Consider the following 20,774-nt stretch of genomic DNA (forward strand, 5'->3'; position numbering starts at 1 on the left):
GTCCAAATAAATATCAATTTTAAAATGATTATAGGGTTGTACAGGAAGAGCAAATAAATAGTCGTGGTATAGCACTGCTCCCTGGCAACAATAGAGTAATTTTGTTTTAGTTACCAGGATTAAACAAAACTTTTGAAATGCAAATGAAGTTGATAGAAAACCACAATGTGTGTCCCCCCAGCTTTCCTCTGTACATATCTCAGTATTTATATCACTATTAGCGTGATCTACTTCCCTTCAGCATTTCTGTGTCTTCAGAGCACAGATATCACAACATGCTTCAGCTGCAGGGCAATAAATATTGCCTACGATTGAACAGTTCTGGATGACATTTTCAGAGTGTGAAACATTAATTAGGCAAAAAACATTTATTTGTCTAGAACACAGTCGGTGGACATTTAGTAACCCCGCATTTACTGGAATATGAAGGTCTTGAGATACATTTGTAGGGATACAGATATTAAAACTACAAAACAACAAATATTACCTTTTAATTCTTCAATAGATTATTGAAGAAATTTAAAAAAGTTATTCAACATTTATTTAGCCTCCCTTGACAGAACAGTAGAACCATAATCATGCTGTATCATAATACTAGAACAAGGGGAAAATGGAAATCCTTGATGCAATAACGCAATTGCCCCACAACAAAGGTGAACTGTACTACAATGCTGGGAACAGAATAAATTAGCCAATGCCTGATGCGAGACTCCTTCAAACATCAACTACCTGTTGGTGATCATCAGCGCTAAGCAAAAACCAAGAAGAAAAATGAAGGTTTTTTTATGGAGTCTCTGGACCCATATGTGAATTGTGAATCTCTCTTATTACAGTTTCCAAGTTGTGTTGGTGTCATCATAGCTTAATCAAATGCAGGTGGTTGGATGACTGCTGATGACCCTGAGGATTTAAAGAGTGCTTTTAAAGATAGTATCAGGATCAACTTCAGTTGGAGGATTTTAAGCAGCACTGGAGGAGGAGGAGGTTGTGTTTCTTCATGATTCACCTTCCTTCTTTGATAGGGTGTCACTTAATCTTAGAAGTAGGCTGGTCTGATGTTATCGCACTACCATTCAAATGAGGATTGAAGTTCATTGGTTGTCCATCTAGGTATCTGTTGTTGTATTTTTTGTAGGCACCAACTGCATCTAAATTTCTTACAAACACAACCTTGGCATCTCCGTACCTCAATAAGTAGGTGTGCTTCAGCGCACCGCACACACAGAAAAGCTCCACAATATCTCCCTCTGTAACTCTTGGATGCAAATTATTAACTGTCATTTTTTGGCCTTCTAAAGGGCTAAAGACAGACTCTTTTGAGTGGGCCCTACTGAAGAACTGGCCTCCTTTGTGACAAGTGTCCATGACACATTGGTTAGAGCCTTTGTGTGCAATAAAGGTGTTGAAGTTTCATGCTGACTAGACATAGGAGCTGTGTATGCCTCATTCTGTACCACTTTAGTGAGAGGTAAAATTTTACCAAGAGAAAATGAATTTCCAGACATTCACAGCCTTTTTTGCATATTGTTGGCAGCTGTGATCTTCATCTTCTTGGTGGGGATGTGGGAAAGTTCCAAGTCGTCATCAATACCATCATCATCCATATCTTGGAAAGAGGAAATCTGTTGTTTCCCAGGTTTGTAGTTAACTAAGTTTATTGACATTCCTTTAATAGTGTTCGTTACACCAGAACAAATACACTGCTCAAAAAAAGGGAGCACTAAAATACCACATCCTAGATATCTCTGAATGAAATATTCCAGTGGCAAATTTTTATTCATTGCATATTGGAATGTGTTCAGAACAATAAAACATAAAAATTATCAATGTAAATCAAAATGAATATCCCATGGAGTTCTGGATTTGGAATGATACTCAAAATCAAAGTGGAAAATCAAATTACAGGCTGATTCAACTTCAGTGGAAATGCCTCATGACAAGGAAAAGATGCTCAGTAGTGTGTGTCACCTCCATGTGCCTGTATGACCTCCCTCCAATGCCTGGGCATGCTCCTGATGAGGAGGCGGATGGTCTCCTCAGGGATCTCCTCCCAGACCTGGACTAAAGCATCTGCAAACTCCTGGACAGTCTGTGGTGCAACATGATGTTGGTGAATGGAGCGAGACATGATGTCCCAGATGTGCTCAATCGGATTCAGGTCTGGGGAATGGGCGGGCCAGTCCATAGGCTCAATGCCGTCATCTTGCAGGAACTGCTGACACACTCCAGCCACATGAGGTCTGGCATTGTCCTGCATTAGGAGGAATCCTGGGCCAACCGCACAGCATGTGGTCTCACAAGGGGTCTGAGGATCTCATCTCGGTACCTTAAGGCAGTCAGGCTACATCTGGTGAGCACATGGAGGGCTGTGCGGCCCTCCAAATAAATTCCACCCCACATCATTACTGACCCACTGCCATACCGGTCATGCTGAAGGATGTTGCAGGCAGCAGATCGCTCTCCATGGCATCTCCAGACTCTGTCACGTCTGTCACATGTGCTCAGTGTGAACCTGCTTTCATCTGTGAAGAGCACAGGGCACCAGTGGCGAATTTGCCAATCCTGGGGGTTTGTGGCAAATGCCTAGCATCCTGCACGGTGTTGGGCTGTGAGCACAATCCCCATCTGTGGACGTCAAGCACTCAGACCATCCTCATGGAGTCGGTTTCTAACCGTTTGTGCAGACACATGCACATTTGTGGCCTGCTGGAGGTCATTTTGCAGGGCTCTGGCAGTGCCCCTCCTGTTCCTCCTTGCACAAAATCAGAGGTAGCAGTCCTGCTGCTCAGTTGTTGCCCTCCTATGACCCCCTCCATGTCTCCTGGTGTATTGGCCTGTCTCCTGGTAGCACCTCCTGTCTCTGGCCACTACGCTGACAGACACAGCAAATTTTCTTGCCACAGCTCGCATTGATGTGCCATCATGGATGAGCTGCACTACCTGAGCCACTTGTTTGGGTTGTAGAGTCCATCTCATGCTACCACGAGTGTGATAACACAACCATCATTTAAAAGTGATGAAAACATCAGCCAGAAAGCATTGGTACTGAGATGTGACCTGTGGCCCCCACCTGCAGAATCACTCCTTTATTGAGGGTGTCTTGATAATTGCCAATAATTTCCATCTGTTTTCTATTCCATTTGCACAACAGCATATGAAATTGACTGTCAATCAGTGTTGCTTTCTAAGTGGACAGTTTGATTTCACAGAAGTTTGATTTATTTGGAGTTATATTCTGTTGTTTAAGTGGTTGTTTAAGTGTTCCTGGGTTCAAATCCCACCAAGGACAACATCTGCAAGGAGTTTGCATGTTCTCCCCGTGTTTGCGTGGGTTTCCTCCGGGTACTGCGGTTTCCTCTCACATTCCAAAGAAATACTGATAAGGAATTTAGATTGTGAGCCCCATCGGGGACAGTGATGATAATGTGTGCAAACTGTAAAGCGCTGCGGAATATGCTAGCGCTATATAAAAATTAAAGATTAGAATTAAAGCTTAATCATGTGACAGCAGCTGTCATTTCTATTGGTCCTAGAAAAAAATAAGGTTTGCGTCATGTCATTAGTTTTTCAGCTGTGAAAAAGATCCACAAAGGATCGAAATGCGTAGCTGGTGATCTAGTGCCCGACATACATCCAGCTGCGGGGAGAAAGCTGTGATATGGAATTTTAAATTTCTATTTTTGGAATAAAGCACATAATTTTAGAAGCTGGAATGCTCCTTCCCTTTTTTGCATAAAATGGCCCACCCTGTATATCACTCCAATAAATTGTGATAAAAGTGGCAAACTCATTATTAGCCCATGTGGCAACATTTCAGATCCATAACAAAACCTTTCTCTGATATGGAAGTGAAATGTTGCCACGTGGGCTAATAAAGAATCTAACCCTCCCCCGCTTGCTCAGGGCCCAGGCACTTGCGATACTTACCTCTTCCCACTCCTCTGCTGTGGCATCTTCTGCGTCTTCGGACATCTGACGGATCAGAGGGTGCGATGATGTTATATCTGTGCACCCTCTGCTCTGAACAGTCACAGTGCAGAGAGACGGAAGATGCCGACGCTGAGGAGTCCAAAGCAGAGCAGCGGCCAGCTTGAAGAGGTGAGGATTTCAAGGGTTTTTTTGTTTTCTTTTTTTTTTTAAATGTTTTGAGCAATATATGGGGCATATCATATACTGGAGCATCACATGGGGCCCATCATATGCTGGAGCATTATATAAGGAACATTATGTAGGAAGCATTATATGGTGCCCATTATACTGAAGCAACATATGCGGCCCATTATATACTGGAGCATCATATGGGGCCCATTATATATGGAGCATCATATTGGGCCCTGTTATGAATGGGTCACTGAGGAGGAGAGCAGGCCCAGGCTAAGCCACAGAAAACCAGAGAGGTTGGTAACCAAGTGGATTGCAGACCCCTGATCCTATCCACACAACTAGCAGTAGCCGTGGAGCGTACCTACGATGATCCTAGACGCCTCGGCACAGCCGGAGAGCTAACTAACCCTAAAGCAAGAAAGGGGAAATCTAAACAGCCCCAGAGCAGACCCCAAAAGGAATAGATAGCCCCCAAACATATATTGTCATTGAGGCAAGATGAAAACACAAACACAGGCAGGAAAATAGACTGAGCAAATGATGGGGCCCACACTGACTAGACAGGACAGGAAAGACACTGTCTACAATCATGCAAAAACCCTGCAAAAAGTCCAACACGTCTAATGCACAAAAACACTGAAGTTGCATGACTTCGCCCCCACTATATCAGCATTATGGTATATTCTGAAAGCAGAGCAAAAAGAGACCAAACTAACAGGGGACAAAACAAACTGGCACAAGCAGTAACATGTGGGCGGTGATTCAGCACAGCCCCAGCCGGAGCTGGCTGACCCGCACACCAGGTCAAATGCAAACAGAATAGCAAATGAACCACTTAGCTGAACATGCAGGGACAGAGCTGGAGACATCAGACCTCAGGAGGCACAGGAAGAAAATCACCAGCTGGGATAGAGGGAGTCGGCTGTCTTAAATCCCAATCTGAAACCCCAGATCTCCAATTGTCATCCTCATTATCAGGTGGCAAGCCTCTGTCAATCAGATCAGCTCCATTACCTTCAGTAATAACAGGGGGAGGCCAGAAAGCGAATTCACAACAGTACCCCCTTGAGGAGGGGTCACCGAACCCTCATTCACGCCAGCAGGCCGATCAGGATGGGCCTGGTGAAAAGCACGAACCAATCTTTTGGCATGAATGTCAGAAGTAGAGACCCAAGAATTATCCTTCTGGCCATAACCCTTCCATTTGACCAAGTACTGGAGTCTCCGTCTAGCCAACCGAGAATCCAATATTTTCTCTACCTCATACTGCAAATTGCCTTTAACCAATACAGGGTCAGGAGGAGCCGCCATAGGAACTACTTGCTCCACAAACCTCTTCAACAAAGATTTATGAAACACGTTATGGATCTTAAACTGGAAGAGCCAATCGGAAAGAAACGGGATTAAGGATTTCCAAAATCTTATAAGGTCCAATGAATCTTGGCTTGAATTTTAGAGACGCAACCTTCATAGGAATATTCTTTGAAGACAACCAAACCATATCACCCACTTTAAACCTGGGACCAATGGTCCTATGCTTGTTGGAAAACCGTTGGGCATTTTCCTGAGAGTGGGACAACTTAGCCACCACTTCACCCCAAATCTGTTGCATTCTCTCTACCACAGAGTCCACATTTGGGCAGGCCAAAGATTCCACCTGCCCTGAAGAAAATCGAGGATGAAACCCAAAGTTACAGAAAAAGGGCGACATCAAAGTGGCAGAACTAGCTCTATTGTTTAGAGCAAATTCGGCCAAAGGCAAAAATTAGACCCAGTCATCCTGATCAGCAGATATGAAATATCTCAAATAGGACTCCAAAGTCTGGTTTGTTCACTCAGTCTGCCCATTGGTCTGAGGATGAAATGCAGAGGAGAAAGATAACTGAATTCCCAGTTTGGAACAAAAAGCTCTCCAAAATCTGGAAACAAACTGGACTCCTCTGTCTGACACAATGTTCTCAGGAATCCCGTGCAACGGAACGACCTGTTGTAAAAACAAGGGCACCAACTCAGATGAAGATGGCAACTTTGGGAGTGGTATAAGATGGACCATCTTAGAAAATCTATCACAAATCACCCAGATAACAGTCATTCTCTGAGAGACAGGAAGATCGGAAATAAAATCCATTGAAATATCGGTCCATGGCCTCCTGGGCACCGGAAGAGGCATCAACAACCCAGTAGAACGAGAACAGGGATTGGACCGAGAACAGGTCCCACAGGACTGCACAAAATTCCTGACATCATGAGATAAGGCAGGCCACCAAAAAGACCGACTCACCAAATCTCAGGTACCAAAAATACCTGGATGACCAGCCAACGTGGAGCAATGAATTTCAGACATTACTCTTTTCCTCCACTGGTCAGGGACATGCAATTTTCCCTTAGGGCAACGTTCAGGTTTGTCCTCCTGAAATTTTTCCAGGGCACGTCTCAAATCAGGTGAGATGGCGAAAAGAACTACACCCTCATTTAGAATGGTAGTAGGCTCGGTCACATCAAGAGAATCCGCAAAGAAACTCCTAGAAAGGGCGTCCGCCTTAACATTCTTAGTACGTGGAAGAAAAGAGACCACAAAATTAAAACGCGTGAAAAACAAGGCCCACCTATCCAGTCTAGGATTCAAGCGCTTGGCTGATTCAAGATAAATCAAATTTATGTGGTCGGTGAGGACCACAACTTGATGTCTAGCTCTCTCCAACCAATGTCTCCACTCTTCAAATGCCCATTTCATGGCCAACAATTCCCAATTCCCCACGTCATAGTTACGTTCAGATGGGGAGAATTTTCGAGAAAAGAAGGCACAGAGATTCATCTTAGTAGTCACAGGATCTTTTTGGGGCAAAACGGCTCCTGCAAAAATCTCAGAAGCATCTACCTCCACCTGAAATGGGAGTGAGACATCAGGTTGTCAAAGAACCGGAGCAGAAGTGAATCTCCACTTAAGTTCCTGAAATGCCAAGACTGCCCCTGGAGACCAATTCACCACATCAGCGCCGTTTTTGGTCAAATCAGTCAGTAGTTTAACAATACAAGAAAAATTACTTATAAATTTACGGTAGAAATTAGCAAAACCCAAATACTTCTGGAGAGACTTCAAAGAAGTGGGATGAACCCAATCATAAATGGCCTGTGTCTTGAACGGGTCCATTTCAATAGCAGACGGGGACAAAATGAATCCCAAAAATGAAATTCTCTGTACACCAAAGAGGCACTTCGATCCCTTAACATACAGAGAATTTTCCCTCAAAATCCGGAACACAGTCCGGACATGTTCCACTTGAGAATCCCAATCACTGGAAAAGATCAAAATATCATCCAGATAAATGATAAAAAACTTACCCACAAAGTCCCAGAAAATATTGTTCATAAAAGATTGGAAGACAGAAGGGGCATTAGTGAGCCCAAACGGCATCACCAGGTACTCAAAATGTCCCTCCGGAGTATTAAACGCCATCTTCCATTCATCTCCGTGCTTGATGCGAATAAGATTATACTCCCCCTGAGGTCAAGCTTGGTAAACCAACAGGCACTTTTAACTCTAGAAAATAAATCAGGGGTAACGGGTACTGATATTTCTTGGCCACAAAAAAAACCCAGCACCTAAAGGTGAAGAGGATGGTCTAATATGACCGTTCTCCAACGACTCCTTAATATAAGATTGCTTAGCATCATGTTCGGGTGTCGATAAGTTGAAATGCCGACCCTTGGGAAATTTACACCCGGGCATTAACTCAATTCCACAGTCATATCTCCTATGAGGAGGCAAAGACGCAGACTTACTCTCACTAAATACATCAGAAAAATCAGCCAAATAGTCAGGAATATTATGAGACTGTGGAGATGTGGAGAAAACAGGAGTGTCACTAAGAACACATTGACAAACCCAACTCACCACAGACACAGATTTCCAATCCAAAACAGAATTATGAGTTTGCAACCAAGGAAAACCCAGAACAATAGTATCATGCAAATTGTGCAACACCAAAAATTTACAATTTATTTGGTGGTCCGGGGAAACCCGCATTATCACCTGGGTCCAAAACTGGGGTTTATTCTCCACCAAAGGAGTAGCATCAATACCCCTCAAAGGGATAGGAGTCTGCAGGGGTATCATGGGAAAACCACAATGTTTAGCAAAGTCCAAATCCATCAGATTCAAAGCTGCTCCTGAATCTACAAAAGCAGCGGAAAATGTAGACAAGGAGCAGATCAGGGTAATTGCCAAAAGGAACAGGCTGTACACTGCCCACTGCAAACGTGTGAGCAAAACGCTTTTCTCGTTTAGGGCAGACAGAAGTAGTATGAGAGGCATCCCCACAGAAAAAACACAGCTTATTACGCCTTCTAAACTCCTGATGTTGCGCCCTAGACAAAACCCTATCACATTGCATGGGTTCAGACGTTCGTTTGAAAGGTGGCAACACCTCTCGTGTAGTTTTACATTCACATAAACACCGATCAACTTGAATGGCCAATGACATAGAGTCGTCTAGACCAGAGGGAACAGGAAATCCCACCATTACATATTTTACGGTTTCTGCCAAACCCTTCCGAAAGAGAGCTGCTAGGGCATCGTCATTTCATTTAGTAAGGACTGCCCACTTTTGGAATTTTTGACAATATACTGTAACTCTGCAGAATCCTGACCCTGGTTCAATGCCAATAAGGTTTTCTCAGCTTGATCAATAGCATTAGGTTCATCATACAACAACCCCAAGGCTTGAAAAAATGCCTCCACATTAGCCAGAATAGGATCTCTGGGTGTCAAAGAAAAGGCCCAATCCTGGGGATCGCCGCGCAGCTGGGAAATAATTTTAACCTGCTGCACAAAGCCCCCGATGAGTTAGGTTTCAAAGCAAAAAATAGTTTACAATTATTCTTAAAATTTAAAAATTTAGACCGATCCCCAGAAAACACATCAGGAGCTGGGATTTTTGGTTCATCAGCAGATGATTGAGCGCGATAGGCAGAAATTCCCCGCACTTCAGCAGCGAGCTGCTCAACACAATCAAACAATTGCTTAGTCTCCATTTAGAGAAAGAAAAAAAAATCTCCTCCTGCAGCCCCAGAAAAAAAAAGAGGAAAAAATATATTAAAAAAAATTTCTGACACTTTTTTTTTTAATTCTTTCCTTCTTTAGAGTACCCTAGAGTCTACAGTTAGGCTGGTGATTCTGTTATGAATGGGTCTCCGAGGAGGAGAGCAGGCCCAGGCTAAGCCACAGAAAACCAGAGAGGTTGGTAACTAAGCGGATTGCAGACCCCTGATCCTATCCACACAACTAGCAGTAGCCGTGGAGCGTACCTACGATGATCCTAGATGCCTCGGCACAGCCGGAGAGCTAGCTAAGCCTAAAGCAAGAAAGGGGAAATCTAAACTGTCCCAGAGCAGACTCCAAAGGAATAGATAGCCCCCAAACATATATTGTCAGTGTGACAAGATGAAAACACAAATGCAGGCAGGAAAATAGACTGAGCAAATGATGGGGCCCACACTGACTAGACAGGACAGGAAAGGAAAGACACTGTCTGCAATCACACAAAAAACCCTGCAAAAAGTCCAACACGTCTGATGCACAAAAACACTGAAGTCGCACGACTTCGCCCCCTACTATATCAGCATTATGGTATATTCTGAAAGCAGAGCAAAAAGAGACCAATCTAACGGGACAAAACAAACTGGCACAAGCAGTAACATATGGGCGGTGATTCAGCACAGCCTCAGCCGGAGCTGGCTGACCCGCACAAAACAGAGAAATACAAAACCAGATCAAATGCAAACAGAACAGCAAATGAACCACTTAGCTGAACATGCAGGGACAGAGCTGGAGACATCGGACCTCTGGAGGCACAGGAAGATAATCACCAGCAGGGATAGAGGGTGTCGGCTGTCTTAAATCCCAATCTGAAACCCCAGATCTCCAATTGTCATCCTCATTATCAGGTGGCAAGTCTCTGTCAATCAGATCAGCTCCATTACCTTCAGTAACCACCAGAGGGAGTCCAGAAAGAGAACTTCCAACCCCTCTGTCAATCAGACCAGCTCCACTACCTTCAGTAATAACCAGAGGGAGGCCAGAAAGCGAATTCACAACAGGGCCCATTCTGTTTAGAGCAATATATGGGGCCCATCATTTACTGTATGGAGCATTATATGTGGCCCATCATATACAGTATGGAGCATTATATGAGGCTCATTATACTGTAGACAACATTATATTGTTGGAGCTGTTGGAGCCCCTTAGGGTACAGTGTTGTCGCCCTTCCTCTTCACATTGTATACAGCTGACTTTCAGTATAAGGGTACATCTCCTCGGGCCGTATTGTCTGTGCTTTGGACGTAGAGAAAACCCAGCTCCTCCCAAAGTGCCACCCCCTTCTGTACACGTGGTGATTCCGGATGTGTTCATTGAACACATCCAGAATTGTCGCACCATATACATAGGACTGTGTTATTTACCTTGCGGAGATGCAGCGTTGCCGCAAGGTAAACAGACATGCTTCAGTCTAAAAAGACGCGCCGCATGTGCGGAAATGCAGGGCCGCCAGACGCGTGTTCGCACGCATTGTGGAGATGGGATTTCATAAAATCCCCTCCACTATGCTGTAACATCTGGATGCTGCGGACTGAACTCTGTGGCTGTAAGCAGCGTTCAATTCGCAGCTAATCTGGATGTAATCTGGCCCATGGAAACATACCCTAAATCAGATATCTGTCACCTCCAAAAATTCTCACATGACTCAGTGATTGTAGGGGGAATTGTGGGGGACCCGGGGGGGGAGGAATATAGAAGGGTGGTTTCTGACTTTGTGGATTGGCGCCAGACTAACTGACTAGAACTAAATGTGAAGAAAACCAAGGAGATGGTGGTGAGTTATAGAAGGAAAAAGGATGATTACTTACCGATCACTATTGCTGGCCAGGAGCTGGAGTTGATTGAGAGCTGCAAATATTTGGGGGTTTACCTTGACGGCAAACTTGATTGGAGGTATCATACAGAGAACGTTTACAAGATGGGAATGAGCAGACTGTACTTTCTACGGAAGCTCAGGTTGTTCAATGTGTGCAGCAAAATGCTCAAAATGTTTTATCAGTCCGTTGTGGCAAGCGCCACCTTTTTTGCTATCATTTGCTGGGACAGTAGTGTGTGAGTAGCTGATCCTAATAAGCTCAACAAACTTGTCAAGAAGGCAAGCGCGGCTGTTGGCCTCCATCTTTACTCTTTTGAGGAGGTAGTGGAAGATAGGATTCGGATGAAGTGTAGGGCTATAATGAACAATAATGCACACCCACTATACAAGCTGTTCTTGAATCAGAAGAGCACATTCAGCAGTCGTCTAATCCTACTTAGGTGCAGAAATTCAGGAAATAGTTTGTGCCTACTGCTATGGGGATATATAACAATTTCCTAAGGGTGAAAGACAACAATGACCTATGGCTGGTTCACAAATGGCAATGATCAGAGATTTAAGTACCTGCGTTCACCCAAATCTGTAATGTGGTAAGTCATGTGCAAGATCTCTATCTAGTAATTACTTTATGTAATGCTGTTTGTAATGTTTGAAATGCTGTTTTGTAACGCTGCTGCTGTAATACCATAATTTCCCTCGGGATCAATAAAGTGTATCATTTTGTATATGAGGCCCATTATGTATGGAGCAAGGTATGGGGCTCATTATACTGTATGAAGTATTATATGGGGCTCATTATACTGTTTGTAGCATTATATGAGGATCATTACACTGTTTGGAGCATTTTATGGGGCTCATTATTATTAATATTACTATTATTATTATTTATATAGCACCATTGATTCTATGGTGCTATACATGAGAAAGGGTTACATCAAAATACATGAGAAAGGGTTACATCAAAATACAAATATCACTTACAGTAAACAAACTAACAATGATAGACTGGTACAGAGGGAAGAGGATCCTGCCCTTGCGGACTTACATTCTACAGGATTATGGGAAAGGAGACAGTAGGTTGGGGGTTGCAGTAGTTCTGATGATGTTGAGGTGGCAGCATGGTCATTACAGGTTGCAGTCTTTTTTGAAGAGATGTGTTTTCAGTTTCTGTCTGACGGATCCATATGTTGTGGATAATCGGACGCGTTGGGGCACAGAATTCCAGAGGATTGGTGATAGTTGGGAGATACTGTATGGAGCAATATATGGGGCTCATTATTCTGTAACTTTGGCAGCCAAGCACAGAAGACCTTGTGTCATGACATTTTGGATGGATTCTGCGGTCTGATTGGCAGCCGGAATGTACATATATTAAGTTATTAAAGAAAAAAGCAAAATTACACTCCGCAGCTACTCTGAACTAGACACACCACCTCCAGTCATCAAACATGTGTCCCCCCGCTCATTATGCAGCACTACTATACTAGCCAAATTTATAACAAAAGCATTTGTTAGGGTTAGCGGATTGTACTAAATAAAATATAAAATAAAGGGCAATCGCAACTCAGGGTCCACTGTGCAGAGAGGAACCCTGCTGCTAGTGTGAATAATGACCGAACAAAACAGCGAGTGTTACCTTAAACACACTCTGTTAACGCCACACAGTGTGATTGGAACACTGAGTACCAAGTTCAGTTATTTCACAGAAAGGTACTGCTCTAAGTGTGCTAAGTGCTAAACCCTGTTCACATCACAGGGACGTTAGCACGTGGACTAGGCTTGCTCTGCAACAAAACTGTGCTAACCGCACACACGAATGAAGCAGATGCTAAGCCAATAGAAAGAACTCTTATGACGCTAGGTCCGATACCCTGTCGCCTTCACTGAGAACTATAGCGTAAGGGTTGAGCTTGCTCTGTAACTGGACTGTTCTAATTGCAAACAAGAATGATACAGATGCTAAGCCAAGCAGCTAGTTAACCCAGTCCTGACACTACTGAAATCGTAACTGACCAGCACACAAATCATGCAGAAATTTAGAGACTCAGGCGGAGAGCCATGGGTACGAAACCACATAAGTGTGCAACCTGCCTGTCAACATGTACAGGCTCAAGCAAAGGCAGATACACAAACGTGCGGACTGAGTGGTAGACTTTCCACCCACACACACCAAGCGTAAATGACACTAGTGTGCCTGAGTTCACTGCTGAGAGCCTTTTAAACGCTAGGCTCCACCCCAAACACTCATGCCCAATTGGTCGAGGCATCACCCATGGGCCAATCCGTAGCTGCCACATCTCCAAAGCAGCTAACGTCTGACCACCAATGAGAAGATGCCACAACACGGACATGCTCAGTAAGGTGATCTCTGGTCTTATACTCCAGAGAGCAAGGCTGCACCTGTATATCACTGGTTACCATAGACTTGGCTGGAGAGTCAGCAGCAACCAAACGTATACCAAGAGCCTGAGCAAGATGCTGGGAACGATGTCTGTCCTGTGTAGCAATCGCAGTGGCTGGACCTGAATGGGAGACTGCTGAACCAGATAATACTTGAGATCTATCCCACGCAGTGGGAAAATCCCAACGCCTAACAGCATTAGTGGAAACACGATGATTTACCAAACTGTGACCGACTTTTGCCAACTTTGAGTAAAAATGTTCATGAAAGCAAACACGAATCGGAATGTGCTACATTCGCGCCAAATTTGAGATTGGCGAACATTTTCAGAAGTCCTACATGAGCTGGGCTACAGGCAGAGGTCTGATCAAGGGCCTGAGAAAGACACCTGTTGAAACTACATGGTGTGTTAAGTCTACAGATTTTGGGCAGACTGTGAAAGCAGGAAATAAACCAACAGGGCAGACAATGCTACTATTATTTACCAAGTGGTGACTGCTGAAAATTATGCCAATTCTGCTGCTGTTTGCTGTAACTAGATTTCCGTCTCCATCTGAATGTAACTATCAAGCTTATTGAAACAGAAGTTAAGTTATAAAAGTGTATAACTTTTCTTTTCGCAATGATTAGAGGATTTTCATAATGCCAGAAACCCACTTTTAGCTTTTAAAATGTGTCTGTCTAAAACTAATCTTAGGCTTAGCTTATGTCGTCCATAAACATTTGAGATCAACACTTCCCTTCTTTAGCTTCTAATGTGCAACTTGTTTTCAGGCACCTATTAGTATATTTCCCTAATAATTGTTGTAAGATATTTTTTGTTTTTGTTTGCAATAAGGCAAATTGAACATTATTTGGATTAGAACATCTGAGAATTTTCTTTGTTTGTGTAAGGGAATTAAAATTCCCATTTACGTAAAATAAAACGGCAATTTATAACTCCCCTTTAAAGTCCGTACATTTTTACTGTAAGTTTGTATTAGTTGACCTCTAAAACATAAGTGTTTATTTTTGAAGAAATTCTATCCTGGTCCCCTAAAGTACATCGACATGATATTGTTTAAAGAGCAAATATATACAATACAATAACACATGTCAAGGCTCTGAACCCATTTAACAATGATGTTTTATTTAGAAAAATTACAATGCTTTATAATGTAGTCAAAAATGAAAATTGCTTGTAGGATTGCCCAGATTTTATTAATTACACCAACCTGTTTATTATCAGTGCACTGTATAATTAACCTAAATATCCCTAAGTGTCTCACGCTTCCTCCGGGAGGAATAACAAGTGTCTGTTTAGGGTTCAGCTCAATTGAGGTCAACTTTAGTAACACTGAAGACTGTCAAAAACATTAGTATTAGCGACACTAGCTTCAATGTTAATTGCATTTTTTTTACTTTAGACAACACTCAGATGTGTATTTTCTGCTTTTGCCTTAATTAAGTCAACTGAGATTTAAACACATTTGGAGCTGAAAGTCTCTTGAAAAACAGCAGATTTACATCTCTCATTATCAAGATGTTTATTTGGACAGTGTCAAGGCTGAGATTAATTAGGCAGATGGTTTAAACACCAGAAAAAAGTTTTGATTGGAAGTGGCAGAGCAAGAATAAATGTGTAAACAGAGTCAGCTCAGAAATGACACAGTTATAAAAATAGAGAAGCGGTGCCATTGCTGCTCAAGTATTCATACTGCTAAGTCATACACAGTGGGGTCATGTGTCAATAGTGTCATTTTCACATGGCTTTGGCAGAAAAAACTGCAGTTTAAAAAATTTGTACGAAACTACATATATATATATATATATATATATATACATAGTATATTTAAATATATATATATATATATATGTACTGTATATATCTTAACTTGAATAAGAAAACCTAAACCAGGGGCAGCATAGTCATTAAGGCATAGAGACTGTGCCTACCAGCCCATTTGTAGAAGTAGTTCATTGCCATTTGGTCAGTTAGAGCCCATAATAAATGGTAAAAGTAAGACTGAAAAAAAAATACAAGACTTGTACTAATTGAATCCATTTTACTGAATGAAAGTCCATGATGGCTATCCAGTAGAAGTTTGTGATATGTGTCACAGCGGTAACTTGCATGCCTCCTCAGCACTGCAATACTCCCTGTGGTCACCATGTGGCTTCCTCTCGCGTCAGGCCAGCTCGCTGAGTTTTGCCTCTTGCAGCACTCCTTTGCACTGCTGCATGTGAATATGCTTCCATTTATCTTTAGAGGGGCATGACCAGTCTCTGCAAGAATTTAACCTGAGGGTGTCCTGCAGAGATTTGATTCTCTGGCCTATCCCATACCATCACACTCTTTATTAGGCAGCTCCTCTCACCACTCCTTGGCAGAACATTAGCTGCTGGTCAGTTCATCTGCTAGAGTCTTGTTTGTGTGTTTGTTAGTATTGATTTGCTCGTTACTGACCTGGCTTGTATCCATCCTGTTTGACCTCTTCGCTCCTGACCTACACTACATATCATGAACCTGTGCTGCCGGCCCCAACCTCAGACCATTTAACTATGCCTCTGTTTACCCTCCTGTACCCCGCACGTGCGACTTTGACGCTGCTGCTGCCCTTGAGTGGTAACTAGTGTCTACTGGCAGCCCAGCCTATCCCCAGCATCTGAAGCCCTAGTGAAGACCTGGTAGACACCTAGTCATGCCCCTCCAGGAACAAGCCCTGGAACAATGAGTCCACACCCATCAGCATTTCATTCACCCACCAGATTTACAGTGCATTTTAACGCCTTAATGCAATACGTACATGCACCTGATTTCGATGATCAAGTGTGGAGAGAGCTCAGACAGGAGTTAATCTATTGCCACATGCAGCAGATACCAGCAAAATTAAATAGCCGGCATCTGTCTCTGAGATGAGCTCCAGCCATGGTTTTAAGCATTTCCACCGTTGTTAACCAATCTCTGACACTGTTATGTAAATGGAATGTGTGCATCTGCGTGCGCTTACCGGCTTCCATTTTCGCTCTCTGCCACAATTATGAGGTGCCAATGGGTTACTATGGCAGGTGATGAACTGCTAAAGGCCCCCGTTTTCACCATTTTGGTGCTTTTCTGAAGGTCAGGTATATTGTGAGCTTCAAAGGAGACAAAGATTTACACTATATACTGCAATACAGCCGTATTGCCATTTACAGTAAAAGCAATCGAACGATCACAGGTTAAGTGCCTTACTGAGACAAACAGTTGAAAGAAAAAATGTTTTAAAAAATAAAAAAAAATAAAAAATATACTATTTTAAATCACCTAATTTTTCCTCCATTGAAAATAAATAAATTAAAAAAAACACAAACATGTGATATTGCCAGGTTTATAAAAGTCTAACTTATCAAAATATAAAATTAATTAGCTTGATCGGTAAATGCAATAATAAGAAAAAAGTTCAAAAAGCCATAAATGTGGGTTTTTTTGGTCACTAATCCTACCAAAAAACTGTAATAAAAACAGATAAAAACATTCTACATAACCTAAAATGGTATCAATAAAACTGCCAGCTTATCATGCAAAAACAAGCCCTAACCTATCTCAATAGATGGAAAAACAAAAATGTTACTGGTATTAGAAAATGGCGACATAAACCAAAACATTTTCTTTTACAAATTTCTGAATTTTTTTTCTCCAATTAAATAAAAATAAATCTATACAAGTTTGATATTGATGTTATCGCACTGACATGAAAAAAATCATGATTCAGGGTAACTTTTATCACAGGAACTACGCCTTAAAACACACAAAAAATGGAGAAATTGCATCACAAGTGTAATTCTTTTCAGCACATTCAATGGTACAATGAATTGAGTCTTTCAAAACTACAACTCTTCCCACAAAAAACAAGCCGTTATACAGCTATGTGGACAAAAAAAAACTATGGGTTTTGGAGAAGGGGATGAAAAAATAGCACAAAAGCTAAAATTGGCTGGGGGGAGGGTTTAATTCCTGAGGAACTAGGTCACTTTCAGTGTCTAACTTTACTAAATATTAAGCATGTCCTATACATATTTCGAAAGTTAAATAGCATGTACCAATGTCACTACCTAGTGATGCCTGTTTACTGAATCTGTGAGTAATGAGCAACACATTTTCCTTGATTAGCAATTTTTTTTGTATATTATACTATACACCATTTAATATACTTTTCAAAGTGTAAAATTGAATAAAGTGAGTTTTTGAATTACATGTGTACTTGTTTTGCATGTAAATATTGCTAATTTTCTTGTCAAAACATCAGTCAACATCAAGAAACCCAACAAACCACATTATAAATTGAAGTGGTCCGACAAGCTTCGGTGATATCCGATGGGTGATAGATCTAGCACTGCATCGTGATTTCTGTGCTAAACAAAATTAACAGAGATTGACAAAAAGTTATTATTAGGGATGGTTGAACCCGAGGATATTTGGGTCAGTCGAGTTAGGCCAAATTATATAAAAAGTTTGGCTCAGGTACTAGAATGGTACCCGAACTCAAAACCGAACCTGGACTGCATTGAAATGTATGGGGGGCCGAGCACGGGGTCCACCTATATTTAATAACCAGCCAAGGCAAAACAGACAGCTGAGGGCTGATATTAATAGGCTGGGAAAGAGCTGTGGATATTGGCCTTCTCCCAGACTAAAAACACCAGCCCTAAGCCACCTCAGAAATGGCTCGTCCTTTAGATGTGCCAATTCTGATGTTTAGTCTCAGCTTTTCATTAATGGATGCACCATTTTTGGGGTTGATAGCTAAAGCTATTAGTCTAGGAGAGAGCAAATATCAATGACCCATTCCAAGCCTGAGAATACCAGCCCCCAGCTGTTTGCTGGTTATCAAAATAAGACTTGCAATGTCTGCTACTGTCATTAGGCACCTCAGCATTTACTGTTGATCGGGCTGTTGAGGGAGAGACATCATGGCTAATATCATTGGATGTCATAGGTGGAGTACAGCTATAGAATCTGAAGTGGCTGGGACTTGTGGCTGTGCCCAGACAGACAGAATGAGTATTTATGCTGTCCAGAAGCCCAACAGGTGTAATTAGCTTCCTATTAAGAGCAACTGAGCTGAACCACACATTACATAAAGTGCAAGTTATACTGTAGTAATTGGTTTGTTGTACTAGTCTAGTGCTATTCGTCTATTGTACTTATCCTCTTCTTGACCCTGACTACGTCTCTCTCCTCTACACTTATTCCTCTAACTATTGTATGTCTAACTATGGCTTCTGACTCTGTCCTTAGTTCTTACTAATTTAGCTAGTTTGACTATCCTAGCCTCAGATACACACCTTTGGACTGCAGCTACCTTGTGAATGAAACTTAGTGGACCCGGTTGTACAATCAATTCCAAAAAAGTTTAAACAATGTGTAAAATACAAAGAAAACAAGAATGCAATTATTTAGTTATAACCATATTGTATGTATGACAGAACAAAGTTGAAAGTTATACATTTTCGCATGGGTTAAGGATTTGATAGCATTAACACATCTCAAAAAAGTTGGGACAGGACCATGTCTACCATTGTGTAGTATCTCCTCTTCTTTTTATAAAAGTCTGTAAATGTCTGTAAGTGAGCACACCAATTGCTGAAGTTTTAGGAGAAGAATATTGAAGAATATTGTCCCATGCATCTCTTATGGAGGAGTCTAGCTAAGTCAGCATTTGTGGGTCTCTTTTGACAGATTTTTTGTTTCATAATGTACCAATGGTTTTTTTTAAGTGAAAGGTCTTGACTGCAGAAATCCCGTTACTCACCTGAACTCTTCTTCTGTGAAGCCATGCTGTTGTGATGTATGCAGTATGTAATTTACCATTGTCCTGCTGAAATATGCAAAACCATTCTTCAAACAGGTAATGTCTGGATGGGAACATGTGTTTTTCTAAACCTCTATAAAATTCTCAGCATTGATAGTCCCTTTTAATGCCATGCCATAAGCATTAATGCAGCCCCATACCATCAGAGATGCAGACTTTTCAGCTGCTCGCTGATAAGAGATAGATGCTCCAGCTCCTTTTAAGTCCCAAGGAAATGGCATCCATAGTTTCCATAAAGAATTTCAAATTTTGATAAATCTAACACAGAACATTTTTTCATTTTTGCCTCAGTCCATTTTAAATTGGGCCCAAAGAAAACGGCAGTGGCTGTCGATTATGGCTTTTCTTTACATGATAAAGCTTTAATTTGTATTTGAGGTTTGCACAGCATACTCTATTCATAGAAGTATTCTTGAGCCCATACAGTGATTAGCATGACAGAATCACACCTGTTTTTAATAGAGGGCTGTCTTTGGGCCCATAGATCGTGTGAATTGGCTTTGTCTCTTGTGCTCGTGGATGTCTCCAGGGTCTATGCATCTCTTGATGATATTATTTACTGAAGCTGGTGGAATATTTAAAATGTTTGCAATTTTATGCTGAAGAACATTATTCTGAAATTGTTCCAATAAAATATGGCTATAAGAGATTTCCAAAGAATTGCATTCTTGTTTTTTTTTTTTAAACGTTACCAGTCATCCCAACTTTAGTGGAGTTGTAAGTCCAGATAGCTGCAGTGGGTACGGAAAGTATTCAGACCCCTTTAAATTTTTCACTCTTTGTTTCATTGCAGCCATTTGGTAAATTCAAAAAAGTTCATTTTCTTCTCATTAATGTACACTCTACACCCCATCTTGACTGTAAAAAAAACAGAAATGTAGAACTTTTTGCAAATTTATTAAAAAAGAAAAACTGCAATATCACATGGTCGTAAGTATTCAGACCCTTTGCTCAGACACTCATATTTTAGGCTAGTTTCACACTAGCGTTTAAGAGCGCAGCGACCGCCTGCGCATGGCCGCCGCTAAGCCCCGCCCCCTGCCGCGCCTCCGCCGGTAGCTCCGCCCACCGGCGCATGACGCTGCATGCGCCCTGCGTCCCCTATCTTTATCACTGGGGGCGCAGACCGTGCGCAGTATGCGTTTGGCGGCGCATGCGTCCTTTTGACGGTGCGCCGACCTGCGCAAAACGCAACCTGCTGCAGTTTGGTTGCGTCGGCGCACCGTCAAAAAGGCGCATGCGCAGCCAAACGCATACTGCGCACAGCCTGTGCCCCCAGTGATAAAGATAGGGGACGCAGGGCGCATGCAGCGTCATGCGCCGGTGGGCGGAGCTACCGGCGGAGTCGCGGCAGAGGGCGGGGCTTAGCGGCGGCCGTGCGCAGGCCGTCACTGCGCTCTTAAACGCTAGTGTGAAACTAGCCTAAGTCACTTGCTGTCCATTTCCTTGTGATTCTCCTTGAGATTGTTCTACTCCTTCATTGGAGTCCAGCTATGTTTAATTAAACTGATAGTACTTGAT

Source organism: Dendrobates tinctorius, unplaced genomic scaffold (assembly GCF_039654945.1).
Source record: "Dendrobates tinctorius isolate UK_male_01 unplaced genomic scaffold, ASM3965494v1 ptg000030l, whole genome shotgun sequence".
NCBI lineage: Eukaryota > Metazoa > Chordata > Amphibia > Anura > Dendrobatidae > Dendrobates > Dendrobates tinctorius.